Genomic DNA, 25,890 nt, shown 5'->3' on the forward strand with positions numbered 1-25,890 from the left:
ATTTCGAAGTGTCTCTCCCATCTCCTAGACTGATTGACTTTTCTGCGGTTCCAAGAGACCTGTCTCACCTTTTTCCTTTTCATTTTACCTTTTTAAAGGCACGGTTGCTACCTACGTCGTTTTGTATTTTAATTTTTCGTCTAGAATTAAACCTATGGAACATAAAATTCTTTATTTTTATCGTAGTTGTGGTCTTCGCCTGTAACCCTCAGCCGAACAAGCAGAAACCTAGTTGAAACTCTGTAATTCTTTTTTATTCGGGCTTGTGACCCGCGGGCTCGTCTATAAAGCTACTCAGTTTAAACCACGCCCAAAGCATAGACGTAATACTAAAATAATATAGACTGAGTAATATAAAGCAAAGTGACGACACCATCTTTTTTTTTCCGTTGTTCATTGTGTAACAGTACATATAGCGGAGTCTCTTTTTGGGGGGAGAGAGGCAGTGGAGAGATTCAATGCTAAACACAGATCGAATAACCGTAAAATAAATGTTGTCGTCACTGCTCGTTGCTTGAATGCTCAATTTATGTTAATATATTACGTCTATGCCTCAAAGCCGACAGAGTTACACCATTGCGTGTCAATTCTCTAACAGAAGTGTAATTAAATTTGCTCCTCTTCTTTTTCGGCTGTTAAAGTTCATGGTGTTTCTTATTTTAACATTCGTGCTTATGTTTAAATAAATAGATAACATATTTAATAAAATATATCTTGAGTTCTTTCTAACTTGTCCTTGTGAGTCTAATAGGAGATCGACCGAATAGCTGATGTATACTCAAAACCTGACAAAGAAAACTACAGAGTTTTAATTGTATATTTTAAGAATTAAACACAATTTCTTTTAACCAAATTTAAGTTTAAAACAAAACACCCAGATCTTTAGATCTGTCCATGTACCTCAAGGTTTGTGTCATTGGTAATGTATGAGGTGGTATTAATTTCTTATGTGATCTTGCATAGATAGTAAATGAGAAATGTTAGCGTACACCATATACTAGATAAAAATATAAACTTTAATTAATTTATTTAGTTGCAATGTTTACTACGTATTATAATAATACTTGCCACTGAATAATTAGCAAGTAAAATTTGTATTATTCAGTTTTAGAAATTTATTTCAACGTCAACAAAAGATAATTAACAATACGTCCTTAAATGTTTTTAACTAAAATTCCTTTAGTATTACATTAGACTGGTAGAAATTACTTCCTACAAAAAAACTAGATACATCTTTCACTTAAATTAACCGTGAACTGTAACAAATGAACTTCAATGTTTTTTGAAATGAGTTTACTAATTTGTACATATTATATACGAGTAAATAAGATACCTGAGTTTGTTTCTATTATGGTTTTGTTTTTAGTTTATTATTTTTCCCAGTTTTAGGCTACTTAAGTGATTATATAGGTACTACTCAATTATTTTCCTTATACTTCTCTTTTTTCTTCTTAAATTGCCCTCTCCCATTGGTAATTTATGTCACTAAATACTAATGCATCATTTAATACGTCAATATCATTTGTCATTTCAAAACAATTTTTACTTTTTTCTGTTAACAGTTGGTTGTTGACACGCGGGGCGTAAGGTCAATTTGTCGAGCTGGGAATTTGCACGTTCCCTTAAAAAATGTAATCTCTTATCATCGACCCAGTGTCTTATAATTATAATAATGTTTGTTACTTTAATTATGTCATTTAAGGGCCATCTGACCTGATTATATGGCTAGTTCCAATTACTTTATAGACGTAACTACAGTACATTCAACTAACTAACACCTATAAACGGGAATTCACAGAAAATATTTCGTTGTAGTAAAAGGCACGGTAAACTGCATTGGCGTCCTCCGTAATCTTTTTAATTACTTACTTTGATTAGAATATTTTTGCTTGTATTATCAGTTAGAGTTAATTTGTATAAAATAACAAGCAAAAGATATGAAATTTTAAATATTATTATATCAACTAACACCTATAAACGGGAATTCACAGAAAACATTTCGTTGTAGTAAAAGGCACGGTAAACTGCATTGGCGTCCTCCGTAATCTTTTTAATTACTTACTTTGATTAGAATATTTTTGCTTGTATTATCAGTTAGAGTTAATTTGTATAAAATAAGGAGCAAAAGATATGAAATTTTAAATATTATTATATCAACTAACTAACACCTATAAACGGGAATTCGCAGAAAACATTTCGTTGTAGTAAAAGGCACGGTAAACTGCATTGGAGTCCTCCGTAATCTTTTTAATTACTTACTTTGATTAGAATATTTTTGCTTGTATTATCAGTTAGAGTTAATTTGTAGAAAATGAGAAGCAAAGGATATGAAATTTTAAATATTATTATTTATTTGGCTAATAATCAATGTATAAATATAATGGTTAACCTGCTGTACAATTATTTTGTAAATAACATTATAATAGTGTACTTACTGATTATTTAAATTTATAAATCATCATCATCGTCATTAAATTTACTTCCGCTATCATCATCTAAATCTATAATCACTGGATTTATTTCACTAATTTTATTTTCCCGGATCCACCACTCTTCTAGTAATTTTTCACATTTATTTACAGTTTCGGTCCATATTTCTGAAGTTATAGTTTTAAGAGCTTCTTTCCACATTTCCCTTACTGCATCGTCACTGTGTTTATGTGTTTATATGTGTTTGTGTTATGTGTTATTAATTAAACACATATACCAAAACGCAACAGCCAGTGTTAGAGTGGGTGATCGTCAAACCCAGAAATTCCCGATACAACGTGGAGTACGCCAGGGGGACACCATATCGCCGAAACTCACTACGCTTTTGGAATATATATGTAAAAGGGCAAAACTGACCGACAAGGGCATAAACATAAACGGAGAAAAGCTTAGCCATCTAAGGTTTGCAGATGATATTGTACTAATAGCTGATAGGATAGATGAGGCCAAAGAACTTTTAAATCAGCTCTACCTTTCCTCGCTAGAAGGGGGATTGAAAATAAATATATCTAAAACCCAGATGATGACAAATCTTGTAGTCAGCGAAGATATATGCGTAGGAACAAGATCCATAGACCAGGTAATGGCCTATAAATACCTAGGTCATGAGATTCGCATAGGAAAAGATAACCAAACCGTTGAGCTTCTCCGTCTATAATACTGACTTGGGCAGCCTTCGGCAAGCTGAACCATATTTTCAAATCGTCTGATATACTGAGACCAAGAGATGATGCCTACCGAAGCAGAGGTCGTCCACCAACACGTTGGACTGACGATCTAAACCGTTGTCATAGGAATTGGATGCAAGAGGCACAAGATCGAAATAGATGGAAAATTATGAGGGAGATCTATGTCCAGCAATGGATAAGCGAAGATTGAATGATGATGATCGTCACTGTATCTACTGCATCCAACGTGATTATTATAATACGTTTTACATATACCCCAGATGTGTTCGATGGGATTAAACTGGCAGTGATACGGCGGAAACCGTAGTAATTGATGTCCATAACTTGATATAGTTTCAAAATTTCTAGTAACTCTGATTTGAAAGCGTATTCCGATAAATTGATATCATTTTTAACTAACCAATTTTTTATGCTTGGTACGTTCCACGACTGTTTTGGTTGTTTCTTCAAAATCTCCGAATGGTAAGGTGCATTATCTAAAGCTATAACTGATGGTTCACTGAGACTAGGTAACAGGTTCTCCTCAAGCCATTTAACAAACATATCTGTCTTCGCTATCTGTGTATTTTATTGATTTTATGCTGTCGTCTTGTTGAATTCTTTTAATTCCACCCTTTGCAAATATCAATGTCTCATCTAAGTATACGAGTGTTGCATTTTCAGATTTTAGTCTAGTATATTATCTCAAAAATTTAATTTTTTTGTGATCCACACAACTCCTTTCGCATAACAGCAACCTATTATTTTCTTTTTTGAATTTAAATCCCAAATCTCTCAACACTTTCCAATGTCTAGTCCTCTTAATTTCAGAAACCTTTCTTTCTCTTTCATCAATTATTACTTCATAATTTTTAAATCAAAATATTCCGAAAACGGTACACAGTATCGAGTTTTACCAAGAGTACCTTTTTCGTGTAAAATTGAATGATGTTTAAGTTTACTTGAAATTTTGATTATTAATTGTACTCTTAAAAAAGTTATATTGACTAATACTTAGTACAACGCCCTGTATCTTGAAAACGGATAGCGTTACATAAATTTTTTACTAAGCAAACCCCAATTATTTTTCAGTTTTTTACCTACATTAGAGACGGGGTTACCTTTTTGTGAAACACCCTGTATATATATATATATATATATTTTGTTATGGATCAGTTTATCGATCAGAAATAGAATAAAGAGTTTTTTTATTATTTTAATATATTGCGGGCATATAAGTTAAAATAAAACTCTGTACTTATTTGTAATAGTTAGAATAAGAGAAAACATTGTTCCGTGACGGGACCCTGACGAGTTTTTCTTTGAAAGACTGAGTAAATAGTGAAAGGACAATGGAACCCGTATAATTATAGATTTAAGAATAAACTTGTAATTGTATTTTGCGGTGGGCATTTTTCGAAAGTAAATAAGAATTAGATTTAGATATGAGATAACAAGAATTTGGAAACTTATTTCTGTTGAAAAAGGCAAAATTGTTAATGGTTTCTGAAAAGTAATTTGAGTGAAACTAGTTTATTTGTTTTAAATATTATTTTGGAAATTTTCTAAATCGAAAATAAGTGGGAAAGACGAATGCTTGTGATATGTTAAAAAGGAATGATGGGGAATAAGAGAGTTGAGAAGGTTGTCTGGGGAGATTGAGAAGATTATTATGTTACCGGCAGACCAGAAGAGAAGACTTGTTTTCGTGTAGTCAATCTGAGTACCAGTGTTTTCGTTTGTTAGTGAAAAAGGTGGAAGCTGAGAGCAGATCAAAATCGAGAAGATTAATACCTCTTTTGAGTCTGCATAGTCCACGAGATATAATTGAGAAAGAAAGGAGAATTTTTGAATAAAGAGTACCGGTCAAAAGAGGCTTGGGCTTGTGTTTTCGGAGGAGTAGTTTGCTGGTATGCGGTTTGGATCGATGCTGAGAACGGGAAAGATTTGATGGTAGCCGGACATAATCAATCAAGGAAGGAACTGTGGTTTGATCGAGAGGAGACATCATTGGTGTAAAAAAATAAAGGTCAGTCAAATAATTTGAATGAAAGAAAACTTTAAGATATTCTAAAGATAAAATCAAATATAAGCATACGAACTAAGATTCCAAGTTTCAAAGAGTTATTTTTTTGTGAATAAATTATATTTTATATGGTCAATTTTTTAGTAGATATTATTATAAAACAGATCAATAGATAGTTTGTAATTAAAATTAAATTTAGAGTATAGGAGTTTGTTGGGAAAGATAATTGCCTACAAAAGTTATTTATTAATATTCATCGTATTGCTTATTGAAAATAAATAATAATTTGTGTGCATATTTATGTTGTTTTAATGTTAGTTCCGTTTCCTGTTCTATCCCGATTATGAGCAACTAGGACATACTGAACCCACTAGAAGAGATAAATAAAGTAAACTGATTAAAGTAAAATTAAGAAGGCACCCTGAGAATTTTTAATAGTAATTGATTTGTATGACTCTGCATAAACTAGTGAATTAATTAATTAAATAATTCGATTAATTAAATTAGTGTTAATTAATAATAAAACATCATAAAGCAGATCTCAACAATATATAATATATATATATATATATATATATATATATATATATATATATATATATATATATATATATATATATATATATATATATATATTTGTTTTTGCGAATAAGAGTTAAAAGAATGGAAAGAAAATTACAGACTTACAGACAACCAAGAGAACAGGCAGAATTTCGAAAAACTTACGGAAATAGATTGAGATATTGTGAGTATAGATTGTGAGTCATTAGTCAGATTGTAAGATTTGATAGATTATAAGTCTGTCATTTATTTCTACTACCCAATTTGAAATAAAGTCACACGAGCAAATAGTTCATTATTTCAATATCTAAATAACCAATGATATAGTCATAATAGCTGAGGACTTAGGAATGGCAAGAGAGATGGTACAAGAACTCGTTGTGGCTACAGAAAATGAAGGATAAATATAAACATCTCGAAAGCAAAAATAATGACAAATTTGGTACCCAACTAGAACATCAGTATTTATGGGCAAGAAGTAGAACTAGTAGGGAAAAAGACAAAGGGAAAACAAGAGAAGCATTGGTCCACCATCTACATGATGAGCTGACGAAATAAAAACTGAATGAGAGTGGCGCAAGATAGACGGTGTTGGAAATACGAGGAAGAGGCATGTATTCAGCAGTGGACTTTTCTGGCTGGATGATTAACGTATCATTCTTTACAAAGATAGTTAAGCAGCTATCAGAACTTTCAGGAGCTCTAGTAGACACTCTAGACTAGTGTGGTAATGTTGAGAAGGAATTTAATGGGATTGGGATCTCTAATCCTAAATGGTTCACATATAAATCTGGTGTATACTAATGTATCTTAAGGTACTATGAGATTATACTTATAATCGGCAGATAGAACAAATAACCAAGAAAGTGCTAACTACCTTAGTCATAGCCAAATGCACTCATGGAAAAATGTTGGGTTTAAAACCAAACGTTATATTGGACTTGTAACATGGTAGTAAAACCAACAATTACAGATGCATCAGTGGTATGGTGGTCACAGGTGCGCAACACTTGCCTGTCATAGACTGCGAGAAAACCTGAGCAACGTACCGCTTAGATCAGAACATGGTGAAGTCATAAATAAAATTAGGGATACCTATTGTATGATAATTTCGGACTACAAGGTACACAGATATATGCCTAAAGTAACTTTCCAAGTAGACATTTGCACAAGAGAGGGATGGGACAGAGAGAACACTCGACCCAGACTGTAGACTTATATCTGGTATACAGATGGGTCTAAACTGCAGATAAGTCGGGTGCAGCAATTTTCGATAGTGGTTTCTGTTTCACCAGCAGAATATACCTCTGTATTTTAGTCAGAAATTTTTGACTTTTCCAACTGAATTGGGTCGATATATGCACTGATAACCAAGCAGCTGTAGGTGCTGTCAAAGCCCCAAGTTGAACTAGTATGAAATAACGAGAGGAACTCGACAGATTGGAAGAGCATAACATTGTTACCCTGGTATAAGCGTTGAATACACGGCCATGAAAGAGCTGATGCACTTACCAGAAGCGTGGCCGTGGGAGTGCCAAAATGCATCGTCCGTGACCAAAAAAATCCTGCTTTCGAAGAGACCATAAATCACAATGGCAAAATACACCCGGTTAAGCACATAATGTGGTCAACCACATCATGTGGTTCAACCACGTTTAGCCGTGAGAGTGCCAAAATGCATCGTCCGCGACCAGAAAAAGCCTGCATTCGAAGAGACCATAAATCACACTGGGAAAATACACCCGGTCAAGTACATTGTATCATAAATAAATAAGAAATGTACAATAAATCTACAGTTTACTATTTTTGTTGGAAATAAGCTACAATTTTATCATGAAATAAGTTTATTTTGACAAAAACAAAATAGCTTTAAAACGATATAATAAACGTACTGGTTGCAGTAAGACCGGTTTACAACAGACGGGTTCGAGGAACAAAAAGTAGAATTGGGATAAAATTGTTCCTTTTTTTATTAGTGTCTTTACGTATGTTATTTTTAGTACTCTTGCACTTGTATTATCTTTTTGGATATTTGCACATCTTCAAGGATTGACCATAATATGTCTCTACCTATATAATTGAGTCCCATCTAATCTCCATAAATATGAGATAAAGGCTTTCTTTCGTTGCATTTTATCTCTTAATTATAATTCTCAATATGTATATATTGTGACATTCTTTTTTTCTCCCCTTGTTATCCTTCCTATTGCACTCTCATTTCCTGAGTTTGCTTTCTATTACTTCAATATATACTGTAAATATTCCTATAATAAACATACATAACGATAAACGAATAGACTAGTTAAAGCACATCATATTATACTTAATACTTTTTAACTTATAACCAGAAAATATCCTTCAGACAAACTAAAATTTATTAAAAAGGTTCTACTGTTTTCGTATGACATGTCTAAATGAAATAATATGTGATATTATGGGATTAGGCATAATTTACTGTAATAAAAATTACATTTTATAATTTTTATTTGCCGTTTCCGTATTGGATTATATTTTATAATTTTTCTTTGACGTTTTGATTTCCAATACGAAAATCGTTTGGAAAAAGAGTAGTCTAAAAATAAAAAGATGTTTATTAAATATGATTATAACCAAAAGTTGTTTAACGGTTATTGTTTTCCAAATTGACGGTTGACTTACTTACCTTCGATCTTGTAGGCATATAACCGTGCTTTATGTCTACAATGCTAAGAGTGATGATAGTACCCTCACAATCATATAAAATTATGATTGTTGTGTGTATTTTTGCATTACACGTTTCTGTATTATGTCTCTATATTGACGTATTGTGTATTGGATATGTAATGTGTATAATTGTAGATGATGTGTCTCTGAATTTCTATCACTCCTCCAGTCTTGGTATATTCTTGCAGCTGACTTCTTCTTTTAATATTGACAACCAGAGATGGCTACGTTTAGCTTTTAATTTTTCTAATTAGTCCCTTACATATGCTATTATTGTCATATTTACATTACCCTTCGGGGTTATATTAGAAATAGACGGCAAAAATGTAGAACAAGTAATGAACTTCAATTACCTAGGAGTAGAGATCACTAGTGACAGGGATATAAGAACAGAGACCACAAGGCAAGCATCAAAAGCGGCAAGAGTAAGTGGTTGCCTCCGAGAAACCATATGGAGAAACAAATATCTGACCATGGAAAGCAAAATGAAAGTATACAAGACAACAGTAAGACCAATCCTAACATATGCAGCGGAGACAAGGACCGATACAAAAAAGACGAAACAACAAATCAACAATATCGAAATGAAAGTATTAAGATCAATAGTGGGCATATCATTAAGAGACAGACAAACCAACAGAAGTATACGCGAATACTTCGATAAAGCGATAAAACAAGAAAAAAACACTGGAACGAACATGTAAACCGAATGGGACCAGATAGATTAGCGAACATCTGTAAAAACAACAAGCCGTATAGCAGAAGACCCGTTGGAAGGCCGCCAAAAAGGTGGAAAGATAATGTACAGTCAACAACGACTGAAACAGAATAAGAGGCAGACAAACAGGAGTAATCCTAGTCGCGCGAAGAAGAAGAAGAAGCAGACATTACCCTTCTTGTGAGCGTTTCTGAATTGCATGTGGTGTTTTATTGTTTACTTTCTTTAATCTTGTAAAATTTCTTGGTTATAAATGACAACGTATAATCATGTTTTGTTAAAATCTTTGTTAGCAACTTTTTTTCTTCCCAAAATACATTGTCATTCAAGCAATTGTTTGTTTTCGGCTCTATCATGCAATGATTAGATAATTCAATTTTGATGTTTATGTTGTGATTTGAGTGGAAATATAAACATCTGTTTTTTGTTGGTTGGTTTTCTGTAAGCTTTGGTTGCATATCAAGTATCATCTTTTGTGATAATCAGAAAAGGAAGTGAGTCGCTCTTTTCTTTTTCTTTATTGAATTTGATTGATTCTTCTTTAGTATTTATAATCATCAAAAATTTATTCAATGCTTCTGATCCGTGATGACAAATAGAATGCATATTATTATCTACATATCTCCATCGTGCTGTGGGTTGTTCGTCATATTTATGTACAATATCGTGTTCGAATTACTTTATCAAAATATACTATTAAGTTGAAAATAAGTGTTGTCTGTACAAAGCGTTAGTAGGTCCATTATAGCTGATAGCTTCGGTTTGGTTTTTGTTGTCAATGTATCATCCCTTTCTAATTTAAAACTTATTATATTTAAGGTTTTCTCCAAAGGCACATTGGTGAAAAGCCTGGTGAATTACTACTTTACTTAATGCCCATTTAAGTGTGGTGATTTTGTTATGTATAGTCGGCTTGGGAATTTTTTAACAGAATTATTGCCAACAAACATACAATATACATATATACAAAATACATTACAAAAGTTCCTACCACGGCTAATTAATAGCTGAATAGCTCATATAAACTTATTGACTTTTTTAACTGAAAAAAGAACAATAATAACATAATTAAATGAGGTAAATTCATTACTTTTTAATAAAAACTTTCTATTTGTAAATAGTAAAAAATAAGTGACTAATAAAATTAACGTTTAAATCTTTTTTTAATTTATGCAAGTTTATTTTGTTGATAGATAGCGTATCAATACTTATTAACTTGAAAGTCCAATTATAATTAGCTAAGAGCACGTATACCTATTTGTATAGTAATTTCCAGTCACCTTCAGTTTAAATCAAAATTGTCCAATGTAGCAAAAAATTTATTACTAGATTTACTGCATCGTTGGAACTAAGATCAGTGAACCTACATATCAGTATATATCACTACCTACTTCAAAATCACGGAAAAGTACACATTTAGACAAATATTTTAATTAAATCAAATCTTTTTACTCACAATGAAAGTAGTGCGGTCAATTGCCTTCAATTAGCGTCAGTTAAAAATGCATTCACCAATTTAATTTAACAAAAGATTTTTTTAGATTTAACAAACGAAAATTTTTAATAAGAATTAAGTGGTAGAAAGCAAGTGACAATGACAATTTATATATATATTAGTTTATCTCTTAGTTTAAACATTTTTTTTATAAGAAAGTTGTTTAGCGAACGTTTCGACGAGACCATATTTCATATTTCGCATTGAATTGAATTTGGATACATTGAATTTTGGTGCTAACTAATTTTTAGTAGGTATATGCGTTTTGGTTTTTGAACATAGTCTATAGTTAATTTGGTCCGACTGACTCTTAGAGTTTGAGTTGACTTCGTTGAAGTCGTTCGTGGAGTAACCAGAGCATAGTAAAATAGAGTAGAGCAGAATAAAATAACAAACTGTTTATGTAGCCATTTGTTGTATTTTTTGTTGTGATTCTTGATTATTTGTTTGTTGATCAAACAAGGCAGATCTGTCGCTGACTGCGGGTATACTTTTTTATGTACTCTTGCATTTTTCATTTTTATATCATGATATATTATATATATATATATATATATATATATATATATATACATATTATATATATATATATATATATATATATATATAAGAATAAGAAAAAAGAAGTACTTGTGACTCGTTTGGAACAAATATATAACTGTTTTGGATGGGTTGGAGTCAATAATAGGGCTATTGGTTAACTATTTTTTTAATCTCGAGCTTTCAATTGTGTTTACAATTATTATCAAGAGCTAAAAAAGACAAAATACTTACAAGGTTGAACTAAAAAGAAAAAACAATTTTTGTTAACTTACCAAATAAAAATTAGTTTGGTAAGTAAAAAATCACTGCTTACATGTTCAAAATATTTTATATAAAAATGTTTTGATCTAACAAATGTTTCTCCGAAAATTTTTATAATTTTGAAAACATTTTTTTTATTTAATATAAAAATAATTGAATTTATAAATAAGTTCAAATAGCATTTGAATTCAAATGCTATTTGAACTTATTTATAAATTCAATTATTTTTATATTAAAAAAAATGTTTTCAAAATTATAAAAATTTTCGGAGAAACATTTGTTAGATCAAAACATTTTTATATAAAATATTTTGAACATGTAAGCAGTGATTTTTTACTTACCAAACTAATTTTTATTTGGTAAGTTAACAAAAATTGTTTTTTCTTTTTAGTTCAACCTTGTAAGTATTTTGTCTTTTTTAGCTCTTGATAATAATTGTAAACACAATTGAAAGCTCGAGATTAAAAAAATAGTTAACCAATAGCCCTATTATTGACTCCAACCCATCCAAAACAGTTATATATATATATATATATATATATATATATTGATATGATATAGGAGAAAGAAAGGTATTGTTTAAAAAATTAATTTGTAAGTTATATACTAGATAATTTTAGATATAACAAGTATTTGGTTATTTTAAGAAGTTATATACTAGAGAATTTAATAAAAATATATTTATGTGAGGGCATTTTTAATAAATTAGCATATAATAAGTGTAAAAAGTTGTATTTTAATGTTGTAAATATATTTAAGTGAGCCATGTGCATAGGCAACCAACTATACAGTAAATTGACAGATAGAAATTAATCATAATACGAATATAAGTGGGGTTATAATAATAATGTTAGTTTAAAATGTTTAATTTATATATATTTAATGATTTAAATGTTTATTCTGATCTGAAAAGCCTAAATGTCAACAAAATTATTAATAGAAAAGAATGGAATTCTCTGGATCACCGGAGATGGCCATGTTTGCGAAATGGTTTGTTCCAGAAAATTCAGACATGTATTTAATAGAACAAATTGGAACATGATCTCTTACCAGATGGTTCTAGAATATCCAAAAAGATATAAATACCCGTGATTTGGATTCAAGATGGCAGTTTTTAGTCAGAAGTCAGGCCAGTTTATTATGAAAGTTAGTAGACACATTTAGTTAGTGAAGTAAATTGTTCAGAATTTTCAAGAAGTCAGTCAGAAAAGTTTAGTAAGAAATATGAAAGATTAGTTGGAGTCAGTGAATCAGTTACAAATAGTCAAATTGTTTAATATAGTGAGTTAAATGAAGATTAAAAATTATGCATATATTTAATGCACATTTATAATTATACACAAATAATTATTGAAGATTATAAAAGTATATTAGAAGAATATTGAATGGACATTGGAAGGAATTAAAATTATATTATGATTGGAGATTAGAAATTGAATAGATTGCGTTATAGAGCTTCAAAATCTTTAGTTTTTAGTCCATTTTTCAAATTTATGAATTCACACAATATATAGCATCTAAATCTCAATAAACACGAATATGACAGAAACATTAAGAAATGTCATTCCGATACTATAAAGTTTCAGCCAATTTAACTGAAACCACTTTTACATAAGAAAACTGCCAGGGAAAACTTTTGATATTGTTATATTTTTCCATTTATCAAAGTATTTAATAATAAAGTGTCATTTATCAGATTATATTGCAAATTAAAAGAAATATTTATTTCAGATTAATCGGAATTCTTAAATTGACCTTTCTATAACAAGTCGGTATATAAAAATTGGAAGGTCGTTTCTTGAATTTTTACAATGTGCAAAACAGCATTAAGTATTCATATATCGTTTTTTGAATCGGTTTATCCTGATCTTGAATTAAGTTTTTCTCCTTGACCGAGTGAGTTTATAAAATTAACGCCGCGACACTAGCTCAAGGCAATTAAAGCATTGGTAGCTCATTAAAAACCACAAAAAATACTGAAGTAAGATAACGTTTAAAGACGTCTTTTAAAAAATATTATAAATACATATATTCAATTTTAAAACTATATTATATTTTTGTTATCATATAGCAGTTCGTTCTAATTTACAGTGTAAAATAATATTTCTTCTAACTTTGATTATAGACCAGGCAGTATCTGCTTTGGGTTGGGTAAATCGTATATGAACCTATTTTATGCTTTACTTATTTCGAAATGTTGTTAGAAATGATAATTTCACTATACGGTCACTTCAAAATGTAGGCGAAATTTTTGAAAAAATATGAGAAAAAAATAAAAAAAATTTCTTTATTAAAAATTATAAAAAACTATATTAAAAAAATTTTTTTTTCCTTTTCATTGCTATATCTCGGCAGCTATAAATTTTACAACAATTTTGTAAAGACAAAAAAGTTTTTCAATTAAAATTTCTTCAAAAAAGAATTAATTGCAACTTAAAAATTAATTATTATTATTGCAAAGTTATCAAAAACAATTTATAAAGGGTCACTAAACACTATACAAAATTTCAGCACAATCGATTAGGTAGTTTGCACAAAATATTTTTAATAATTAATATTAATATTTATAAAACTGGGGGCCCATGAGTAAAAACTTACAAATATGATAGTTTTAAAAGCGTATAATTCTTTACGTTCAAAGTTTTTACGTATAAAATAATATTCAAGTGGAACATTACGCCATTTTTTCTTTTTTTTTTGTTTGTTGAAGTTAAAAATGCAGTGTATCAATTAATCCAAATAAATTTACTTAAATATTAATTTAAATTAACACGTTCACGACGGGTGAGTATTTGTCACTGAAACTATTATAATACGATTCTGGATTTTTTCATATAAACAAAGATTCTTAAGATTCTAATATGTGAAATAAATGTCGACAATTCTAGTTCAAGGTTTTATCAGGAAATAAATTTAATAAAAAACAAGAATAATTTTTAAATGAAAAGATGTATTTTATTTATAAAAGAAATACCTAGAAACAATTCACCAATATGCATTATGCATATGCTGTACAAACAGCGCAATACCTGATTACTTTTCTGACATTCTTATCCTCTTTGTGACTTGAAAGCTATTTCTATAACATTGTGTAACATCCTACACATTTTTTTTTGGTTTGCGTCCTTAACCCTTTATTTTTATAGATGTATGAATTTTTTGTTTTGGTGTTTTGTTATTTATTTTATCTCCAGTATCCATAGTAAATAAAGACCGAGCTAATTGACTTCTAAATTGCATGATTGACAACTTTTTTCCTGTGGCTAATTAAAAAACAACCCATACGTTTACAACACACGTTCCAAAAAACAACTCAAAACAAAGCTTTTAATACCATTTTATTGATTTCCTTAAAACCATATGCAGAGAGACACATATATTTTTCCAAAAATAGTCTAAAAATGGTTAAGATTGTTAAATAAACGAAAACTTATGGTAATTTTAATGTGTTTTTGTTTAAACATTAGTGTATTTTTCTCTAAAAACTAGAAATAAATATATAGGTACGTTGACTAATAGTGGAAATACGCCTTTTGAATATTGGGAAAGTCAAGAAAGTTTTCCATAAAAATTTTAGATTCTGACGATCATAACATGTACTAACTTAAGGACAGACAACAGGACCTTGGCGTTCCGAACCGAACTGAAGGTCTTAAATAATAATTTTATAAATAAACTGGGTAAATTTTAAAAGTTCTATTGAAAGAACCAAAAACATTGATTTTTGGCCCTTTTTAATTGTATTTGCTCATTTTGCAAAATTTTACAATTTTCTTTCTATCGTGTAGAAAATTTAATTGCAAACCCTTTTTCTTGGCACATCATTTTTATTTGAAATGTATAGCTGCTGAATTGTAGCCACAAAAAGGTGAAAAAAATTAGGTTTTTTAAATTCTTAGGTTTAATAAAAACTGTAGCCCACCTTTTGAAGTGTTAATAAAGTGTTCTTTTTAATATTTCGAAGCGATTAAAGAAAAAAAAGAGGATTTAGCCAAGTGAGGGTGTTTTAGAATAGATACTGCCTGGACTATTATAATATCCTCGACACTATTCATGTGATTTCTATTTCCGCGGTTGTAGATGACATAACAGTTTGCTACGTATTTCGGTACGATTTGTTTCGTCTTTGTATGTTGTCGTTAGTCTATATGTATAAGCTCTTTTCGTGTGTTTTTAAACAAATATATTTATCTTCTATAGATTTTTAACTTGGTTGGAAGAGAAGTATTATAAAATACGTCAATAACTTCTATTGATCCTGAATTACGGTTACTTCATTCAAACCAGGAATTCGAACTTTTCTCAATTTCAGAAATTGACACTTCGTTGTTCAATAAAAGAAATTCTGCACCGGGAATTTTAAGAACGTAGGCGCAAAATTTCCGGACAATGCTTTTTAAATGCAATCATTTTTTTCGAATCCTGAGAAAACTAACAATTATTTTTGAAAAATTCAAACGCAGAATGAAAGATTACATTATTACCGAGGGCCGAAAGTCCCTTAGAATAAACAAAAAGTTTTTTTGAATGAGATATTTGAAATTAAAAATCACACTAAATTTTCTCTTTTTTGTCACCCCTGTAACTTATTAAAATAAACATTACGGAAGTCTTCAGGGACTTTCAGCCCTCAGTAATAATGTATTCTTTTATTCTGCGTTTAAATTTTTTTTAAAATACTTATTAGTTTTTTTAGGATTCGAAAAAAATGATTGCATTTAAAAAGCATTGGCCCGAAATTTTGCACCCAGGCTCTTTGTTAAAAGCATTAATGGCCTCAATGTCTTAAGGGGAAATTAAGACAATTACCTAGCGAGTGGAACAAATTTAATGCTACTGGCATCCTAAAATGTTTGAAGGATCCACGAATAGTTTTAGACCAATTGTTTTATCCTCGTTCAAAAAACTTAGGAAATTATTATAAAAAATAGATAAGATTGGTTTTAGAACATAATCTATTTTACATAAATACTACAGGTTTCAGAAGAGACAGAGGAACTGCCAACAACTTAGCCATCCTTAATATCATTTCAGAAGGTTTTAAATATGCCCATACAGTTCTTGTCGTGTTTTTTTGATATTAAATTAGCATATGATAATATGAATATTTATAAACTTACCAATAAATTACAAAATGTAAATGTCTCTTCTCATATAATCAATATTATTTTTAAAATTTTATAAAATAACCTTTTATATACTAGATCCTATATCGGTGACTTTTCGGGTGCGTTGTTAGCGACCAAAGGTTTAACACATGGTTCGCGGAAATCAAACTTTGTAACAGAATTATTCCTTTATAAGATCAATTAAAACATTTATGCATAATTTTTTAAAATAATTCTAATGGGACAAACGTATTGATAATATTTTAGTTAAAATAAAGAAAAATATTAATTTTTTACGTGTAATTTGCAGAGTATGGTAGAGGGCAGACTCTAGGACTCTTTTAATTGTCTTTAATGCTTTAATAGGCTCTCACTTAGACTATGATAACTTCTTATATGGATGTATATCTCAAAAATAAATTAATAAACTTAACAAAACTTATCTTTTGAAGGCTTAAGAATTTCCTTACGTTGTATGAAATCTACCCCTTACTTGAGTAAGTCAGATCGTTGATATTAAAATCCATCCTTAAATTTTTTCCCTTTTTAACTTACCTACAGAAAAAACTTTTATAAGAAACACAACATACCTTACACACTAGAATACTTTTTTCCATATTTAGCAAAATATATAAAAAATTTAATTTAACATTATAAGCTGAATTTTGATACATTAGTCAATCCCCTAAAAACATTAAATTGTAAAATAACAAAGAATTAGAGAAGAATTTTCATTATGTACTAAATATATATTTATAATTTTACTTTTATTTACACGGACGCCTAAAAAACTTATAACAAAGTAAGCTTTGGAATTAATATTCGTAGTAGCAATTACAAATTTTCATCCAGACCTGATGAACTGTGCATATACATAGCAGAAAATACGGCTATATATCAATCAGGTAATTCCTTCTATAGTTTCTAGAATTCTATAGTGCAATTTCTTAAATTAATAACAACAATTTTTTTGCTTCAGCAGATATTCAGCCTTAAAACAAAAAATCTTATTTCATTAGCGAATACAAATGGAATTCAAATACTTTTCTCATGAATATCAGTTCATTCCGATAGACTGGGTAACCTACAACCTGACACACTATCCAAAATAAAAAGAGATACCAATGTTCCTTTGAACATGAAATTAGATTCTCAAGACGTGTTACCAATAATTAAAAATAAAATTAAAAACAAATTCAAAAACACTTGGAAAACTTTAATTGGTATAAAAGCATATTAATAGTACAGAGTACAAAATATTTTCCCTAATAACGTATGGTTTCAAAACTTTTCATATAAAGATAGAAGACACATTACAACTATCAAAAGAATGCAGACAGGTCATTGTTAATAAAATCAACATCTTTTCAGACTGAATTTGGCGGACAACCCATGTGAATATATATACAGAACTAAATGATATATTTTTTGAATGCCCAATAAGGATCATTACTACTACTACTACTATAATTCCATTTTAAATAAATTTACTGAAGGATTACTCAGCATCTTAATAAACTTTCTTTCAATTAATAAATTAAATGTATAATCGAAAATGCTCAATGTTAATTAATCTTATTATTATTCCAAATCCTTTTTTGATGTATCTTATTTGTGTCTGTCTTTCACCTTCTCTATACACCATTACTTTTTGTTGTGTTTACTAACATAATCTTGTATTAATGGATTTTTACAAAACTATTTGACACAAGTTAGTGGCCTTGAGTTGTTTTAGAACCAGACTTCTTCATGGTCACCACTAAATTGAGCTCGCGTATCACCACGGCGTGGAAGCCATAAAAACAGAAAGAAGAAGAAATGTTTTTTAGTTATATATACATATTACTTTCCCTTTATAATTAATTAATTCTTCATAATCTGTGTAATTTTAATTTATCTATCTGTCTATTTAGAATGATATATTGAAAGAGTCAGAAAATGGGGCTAAGTATCAAAAATTGTTTATACCCGTATATTATGAAAAGCGTCGCGCGTGGGTCAGATAGCCAGGCGAACTAGGCGACAGTAAGTCTAATTTTATTACCAACAAGACATATATACACTGGCACTCAAAGTAAGGTTACTTTGTTGCACCTTGCCAGTTGTTTAAAGGAGTTCCAAACTATTATTGACTCATAATTTGTAGATTTAAAGCATTTATTGAAGTTTAACTGAGGAAATAAATATTTAGGCTGAATTAAAGTTTTTTTTCAGGCCACTCTTAAGTACAAAAATCAATTAATAGCAGTTCTGCTTGAAATATTTCCGAAGGCTATCAGTCTGATGTTAGATTAGATTTGATTAAGAGAGGTGGCCTTTCGGCCTATTCCACTGCGACCTTTTCAGATCTATTGTGGTCCTCTAGTCCTAGATAACATTTTGTAGCCTGACCCTTTTTATAAAGTCTAGTAGCCTCGAGACTGTACCTTCCATGTAGCTATTTGCCGGTGGATTTTCTTCTCCTAATGCAAAGAACCGCACATTTGCCAGACTGTCACACTGACATAAAATGTGCTCTGCTGTTTCTTCTTCGAGGTGACAGAATCTGCACAGGTCATCATCTGATAATCCCATCAGCTTCAAGTGCCTATTCAGCTTACAGTGCCCTGTTAGAAGACCTACTATGACCTTGACTGTTTTCCTGTCTTTGCTTATTAGGTCTGCCGTAAATTTTGGCGAATGTTCTGAAATGAACTGTTTCGCCTGTCTTTGTCCTGGTGAATTCCTCCACCATTACAGAGATTTGTGAGCTACCCACTTCCTTGTAGCCGTTCTTGTTACTGATTTAGCAACTCCGCAGAAGGGTTCCGGTCCAATTAATGGCAATGATGAGCCATGTTTGGCCATTTCATCTGCTTTTTCATTGCCCTTATGACCCTCGTGCCCCGGTACCCAGGCTACCGTAACCTTGCTACGGTCTCCTAGTTTATTTAGGGCACACACGCAATCCCTCTACAGAATTGAGTGCCGTAAGCGCTGCCTGACTATCTGTGAAGATGGCAACTGAACACAACGTTCTTTCCTGCCTTTCTATTTCTTCCACGCAGTGATGGATTGCAGTTATTTCCGCCTGGAAAACTGTCACATCCTTAGATAGACTTACCGGGAAATCTATCCCTTGATTTGTCCCTACTATGCCGGCTCCCACACCCTCCGATGTTTTTGAGCCATCCGTGTACCAGGTAGCAGCAGCTTGTATGGGTACACCTTTATTCCAGTCTTCCCTGCCTGGTATCTAAATTGTGAACTTATTGTTAAAGCTATATCTCGTAACTGTTGCATCGATAGGTTTCCTTATCACAATATCGGCTTTTAGCTCCTCGATTAGCTTTCTGTTGTCAGTACCATGCATCTGGCTTATATGTCGCTGACTATGGATTAATCTGTGCATCACGGATCTGGCTTCGCCCTGTATAAAGATATGAAGTGGTGGTAGATTCAACAGGACTTCCAGCGATGCAGTAGGAGTTGTTTTTAAGGCCCCCGTAATACACAAGCATGCTAGCCTTTGTGTATTACCTAGCAGCCTTATTGCTCCCACTTGCTGCGTCTTTGTCCACCACGTCACAGAGCCATAGGTTATCATGGGTCTAATAACCCTTGTATATAACCATAGAGTTATTTTGGGGTTAAGTCCCCAATTCTTACCGCACATTCTTCTACATATGCCCAAGGACATAGTAGCTTTCTGTGTGGTTTTTAGAATGTGAGTATTCCATGTAAGCCTATGATCAAAATATACCCCAAGGTATTTTGTTTCTTTGGCAAATGAAATCTCTGTTCTTCCCAGCACCGGTGGTTTTAGGCCTTGTAGTGCTGTTTTTTTGGTGAAGTTGGCAATTTGTGTTTTCTGAGCATTGACTATCAGTCTCTGTTGTTTACACCAGTCGTCAACTATATTTAGGGCTGCTTGCATTCTCTCAGACACTACCTGAGCAAACCTGCCCCTGACAACGATTGCTATATCGTCAGCATATCCTAGACAATAAAAGCCTTCTGTGGACAGATTTCTGAGGAGATCATCTACCAAGGTTGCCCAAAGTAGAGGGGACAGAACTCCTCCTTGTGGACAGCCTCCACCTACTTTTGCTTTGATGGTTGCTTTACCCAGAGTGGACATTACTGTCCTATTCTCCAGGGATGCCTTTATCCATCTGCATATTACCGCAGGTGCGCCTCGTCTACTCATAGCCTTGATCAAAGAGCTGGTGGTAACATTATTAAATGCTCCTTCTATATCTAAAAAAGCGGCCATTGCTATCTCTTTGTTTTCCATTGACTTTGAGATAAGCCTATTTAGATCATCCAACGCAGAGTCCGTAGATTTACCAGGTTGGTATGCATATTGACGATTGCTTAGAGGATTATCTTTTAGCACTTCGTCTCTGATGTACCTTTCAAGAAGCCTTTCCAGCGTTTTTAATAGAAAAGAAGATAGACTTATCGGTCTATATGACTTTGGTGTTAGGTCTGACACTTTACCTACCTTAGGCAAGTATATGACTTTAACCTTTTGCCATATTTCCGGTACGATCCCCCATGCTAAAGTGGCTTTGAGGAGCTTGCATAGGTGTGGTATCAATACCTCTAATCCCATATGCAACAGTATTCGATATACGCCATCTGTCCCTGGAGACTTATATGGCCGAAACTTATTTATAGCCCATTTAATTCTGTTTGGTCTTGTGATTGCTGTGGCTATTTTCCAATCTGTAGACCTTGGTCTAGTGAGCCTTTGGTCTATGTTGGTTTGCCTATCGGCATCATCCAGAATTGTTAAGCCCGGAAAGTGCGTGTTCATTAGTTCTCTAAGACTTTCCTCTTTGGTATCCGTAAATTTGCCATTAGCTTTCTTTAGGAAACCTACTTCTTTGGTTGTAGCACCATCCTTTGCCAGGACTTTATGGATTCGAGAACATGCCGGGATATCTGTAATCTCCTCGCAAAACTCGATCCATGAATTCCTTTTGGCTTTCCTATTTTCTTCAGTCTGATGTTTGAACCAGTAACCCCTATTCCTGGTCCCTCTTATGTGTTTGAACGATCAGAGGGCACGCGTTGTGATTATGTTTTATTTACACAGAGCTTTACAGCATGTTAAAAAAACTCTTTTTGCTTAAGGGGCGATATTTTACCTCTAACCAAGAGCACAAAATCTTGCTTTTTTAAGCTTTGTTAACTAATAATATTTAAACAGAGCCAAAATAGACAACATGGATCTCTACACACTAAGAAACAGGGAAACAAAATTTAACGTTGAAAAAAGGGTAAATCAAAAACTACTGCCAGCTATAACATTAAAGGATTGAATTTGGAATTCAGGATTGTCACTAAGACACAAAAAATAATAATTTACTGTGTAATTGTTAGGAGACCTTAGGCTCACACTAACATTACTATCAAACACAAATGTGTTTTCTGACACATAATGAAGCACAAAAAAATGTTATCGTTTGTTCGGAAGTGTAGAGTCTTTCATCTATGACTTATTCCACGAATACCATAAGAATAATAATGTATGTATGTAAGTAACTTTTGAAACGGTTACAGCATAAATCCTTTTGCACTATACCGACCAAAAAAATACCGAAAGATCGCAAGAAACATTAAAACCATATAGTTTTTGCTCATTCGTATTCAACCACAGCCTCCAAGGTTGGGAGTAGTTGTTTCTTTGTAAGTATTAAATTAAAATATATGCTACTGTCATTTAATATACCAACTGTGCTCATTACATCAATCAATTTTCATCTTTGTTCTGATATGCTAGAATGTTTACAAGCAGAAACTTATTTCTTACTTCAACTGCAATCCTGTTTTGTACATGTGCCAAACAACTAACGATTTAAACTAGCTAAAAGAAGTAATAATTTGTGACTAGGAATAGCCACAGAAAGAAAAATATGCTAATTCTTTTTGTAAAAACGTAATATTGGTATAGTGGTTTTTTGTTATTTGATTACATGAAATTAAAATAAGATTTTAGTAAAATCTGGTCGCTAACCACACCAATTATTAAATAATGAGCAATATAACTTTCTGACAAATAAGTGGTTTCATTAACACGTACGTAGAAATAATTTAGGCGTTTGTATTATTTAATGCTGACAAGTACAACAACATGACAGCATTTCTCATTAGAGTTATTTTGAAGAACTAAAATTGCCATATTTTTTTTTTAACAAAAGTTAAGGTTCCTTAGATAATTTTAAAAGCAGTATACTTGAAGACACTTATAGGCGAGGAAACAAAGCACGAAACCTACAATAAAAACAAAATCGCTGTGAAACTTTTTGCATTCGATTTGTTAGAAAAGAAGAGTTTTCGAAAAAAAAATTCATGGTGGTAAAATGAAATTTGCATTTTGTGCATAAGAAAAATGCATTTCCAAAGTACATAGAAAATAAAAAATTTGCAACTTAGTAAATATTAACAAGAATGAGTTCAATTTTGTTACTAGGGAGTTATCGGGATCGCTGAATACGAACATGATAACAGCGATGGTCCTCGATAGCTACTTGGTGTCCAGGGTGGACTTCATCGTCTGGAGGTTTATGTTTCTTTTATTACAAATCAGTCCAAAGCGATGACTTGGACGGTTTCAAGGTCGCTGAACACGAATATTATGACGGTGATGATCCTCGAGCTACTTAGAGCCCAGTGTGGACCTCGCGTCCTAGAGTTTTATATTATTTTTATTCGAAATTAGTCCAAAGTCTTTACTCGGAGGTTTTGGAGTTTCTGATCACGAATATTACAACGGAGATTGTTGATAAGGTATCTGGTTTTTGTTAATTGTTATTTACGATTTTTATTGACATAAAACTCTAGAAGACAAGGTCACCCTTCGCACCCGATACCTTTGAGACCAACGCCGTTGTAATATCAAGTTTCAAACAAATTATGCGGTAAGTTTTTTATTTGATGATTATAATTTTGACGTTGAATGTACCATAATTAGTCCATGTTGTGAGACCCCTTGCGTAGGAAAAATATTTCTTATTTGATTTCTTTGTGGATTCATGTTTAAAGATGTCCCCTTTAAAAAAAATCTGATCGGTGTTCGGCGAAATTTGTGGGCTGAAATTGTTTAAACAATGTTTTTAAACAGATTCCAAAAATCACCTTTTTGGCACCGAAAAAAAATCATTTTTGTCGGTTATTTGTGTCATTTTAAACAAAAAAGATTTCTTATCATTTTACTTTAAAGTTAAGAATTTTCGTGTGATAAGCCATTTAAAATCTGAAAAATGCGAAGATACGCATTTTCGAGGATTGAAAACTCACATGTAAATTATTATTTTTAAGGTTGTCAAGTGCATAAACTGCAGTTTGAACATTCAGTTTCAAGATTCTGAAGAAAAATCGGAGCTTTTTTCAATTTGAGCCGTTGTTGTTTAGTGGTTAATTATGCGTGTCCACTCGATGTCGCCGCGGCGGAGGCGCTCCGCTCTATACGGTGCGTCTCTGTCGCACTTATACGTACTTACGCGAAAAATTTCCAGTAAATATTGACATTTAATAAAATTCTATAACAATAGTACACAATAAATTTAAAAATTAACTATTTTAATAATAAATTACAACATTTTATTAAGTGTAAATTTTTTTGGGAATTTTTCGCGTAAGTTCGTACACGTTTTCCGAAACAAAAAAGGTCATTCTTCTTAGTTTTGGATGTTAAAATTAGTTAGATGTTAGAATTAGTGACCCATGTTCATTTCATTTTTAATTTTATCTTTTTTATCGTTCCACTTATCAGCCTATCTAAGAATTTTTAATTTTACAACATGTGTTTGCTGTTCTTCCTTCTTCTTAACTGTCGAATATTAACTGCTATACAATACAGCTGGTTTTATGGAGGTGTATAAAAATTTATTTTTCAAACAGAAAACACAAAAAAAAAATGAAATAACTAAAGGATAATTAGAGTCTTATCTCCTCTGGATAGACTGTATACAGTATTAATCAAAAGAAGTTAAAGTTTCCAGTCAGATCAGATCTTATATAGATAAGATTTTAATAATGTAGAGACCGTGAGATACCCAATAATTTTAAGAAAGAAGTAAACTAAATAGTTTATGATTTCCAGAGACTGTCTAATCACTATTGAATGCACAAGAAGAATCAAATCAATCATTTTATTTTCACTCTCTGAATTAATGTGTCTGCCTTTTATTATTTATTAACTTTTTCTTATTGCTCTTGTTTCTTTATTATTAAACCAAAGGCATGTAGTTGGAAATTCAAACTCCTGCTGCGACATCGTTGCACGAAATATTCCATTCCCAAATTATACGGACCAAAGTTCATCAGTTGAAGGCTTTTTTACGGGACTGAAGTATATATCTTGGCCTTACTGTTGAGGCCTGGTACATGCGTAACAATATTTCTGGCTGCTGTACGATCAAGCCGAAAAATATCCTGATCATCATCGTTTTTTTCATTAGCGAATAAATTTTTGACTTACCTTTCCTCTTAAGCTTGGGACAAAGGATGATATTTAATAATTTTTCGTGATTGGATATATGAGTGATTATTGCTCAAATAAGACCGCAACTAGTCCTTGGCAGACCAAAGACTAAATTTACGTGAAATCGCATCAACATTGAATAGCTGCTGCGCATGCTACATTAAGCTAAGTGTCTGGATGGAGATCTCATACCCAGGAGTCAGCTTTCATGGATATTAATATTTAGGGATGATAACTCAAGGTATATTGGTTTGGATTTTAAATAAACAATTTTGTGCTGGACGGACTAAGACCATACGAATTAAATGGATCAGAAAAAAGATGGAATTTATGGAATCCAAAGATTATAGTTGGGGCAAACTGGGCAGAAAAATCAATACTGTGGAAATCATACACTAGTATAAAAGAAAACGGTAAAGATAAGTATAAGGAAGGCTTTGGATAAATAATGATGATAAGAGACAGGTGTAGATACATGGATTTCCATATACCTCTCCAAAACTTGAAATGTGTTAATACAAAAATCCAATATCCAAGAGATTTGTTAAAGGAAGAACAACCAATAACAAAAATTACTAAATAAAAAATGACTAATCAAGCTATATAGTTTTTACATTTACTATATCTCAAGTACTATTGTTATCATCTGTACTGTAAGTCTTTCCTAACTCATCATTTGAATATATCATTATTATGCTTTTTACATGTAAACAATGCACAAAACTCTGACAGTACTACTCACTATCAACATTGTTTCTATGTGTCATTGTTTAGGCTTCGATGTGGTCGAAGTATTTGTCGGAGCAACGGAGCAACCAGCATTTACATTACGGAACTTAAACAT

At 31.6% G+C, this 25,890-nt stretch overlaps 1 protein-coding gene across 1 annotated transcript in view; it reads left to right on the forward strand.

Moving 5' to 3' along the window:
• The window catches only part of Picot (putative inorganic phosphate cotransporter protein picot), a 218,289-nt gene that overhangs the window by 27,770 nt on the left and 164,629 nt on the right, over nucleotides 1-25,890 (forward strand). The window lies entirely within an intron of this gene.

This window comes from Diabrotica undecimpunctata, chromosome 9 (assembly GCF_040954645.1).
Source record: "Diabrotica undecimpunctata isolate CICGRU chromosome 9, icDiaUnde3, whole genome shotgun sequence".
NCBI lineage: Eukaryota > Metazoa > Arthropoda > Insecta > Coleoptera > Chrysomelidae > Diabrotica > Diabrotica undecimpunctata.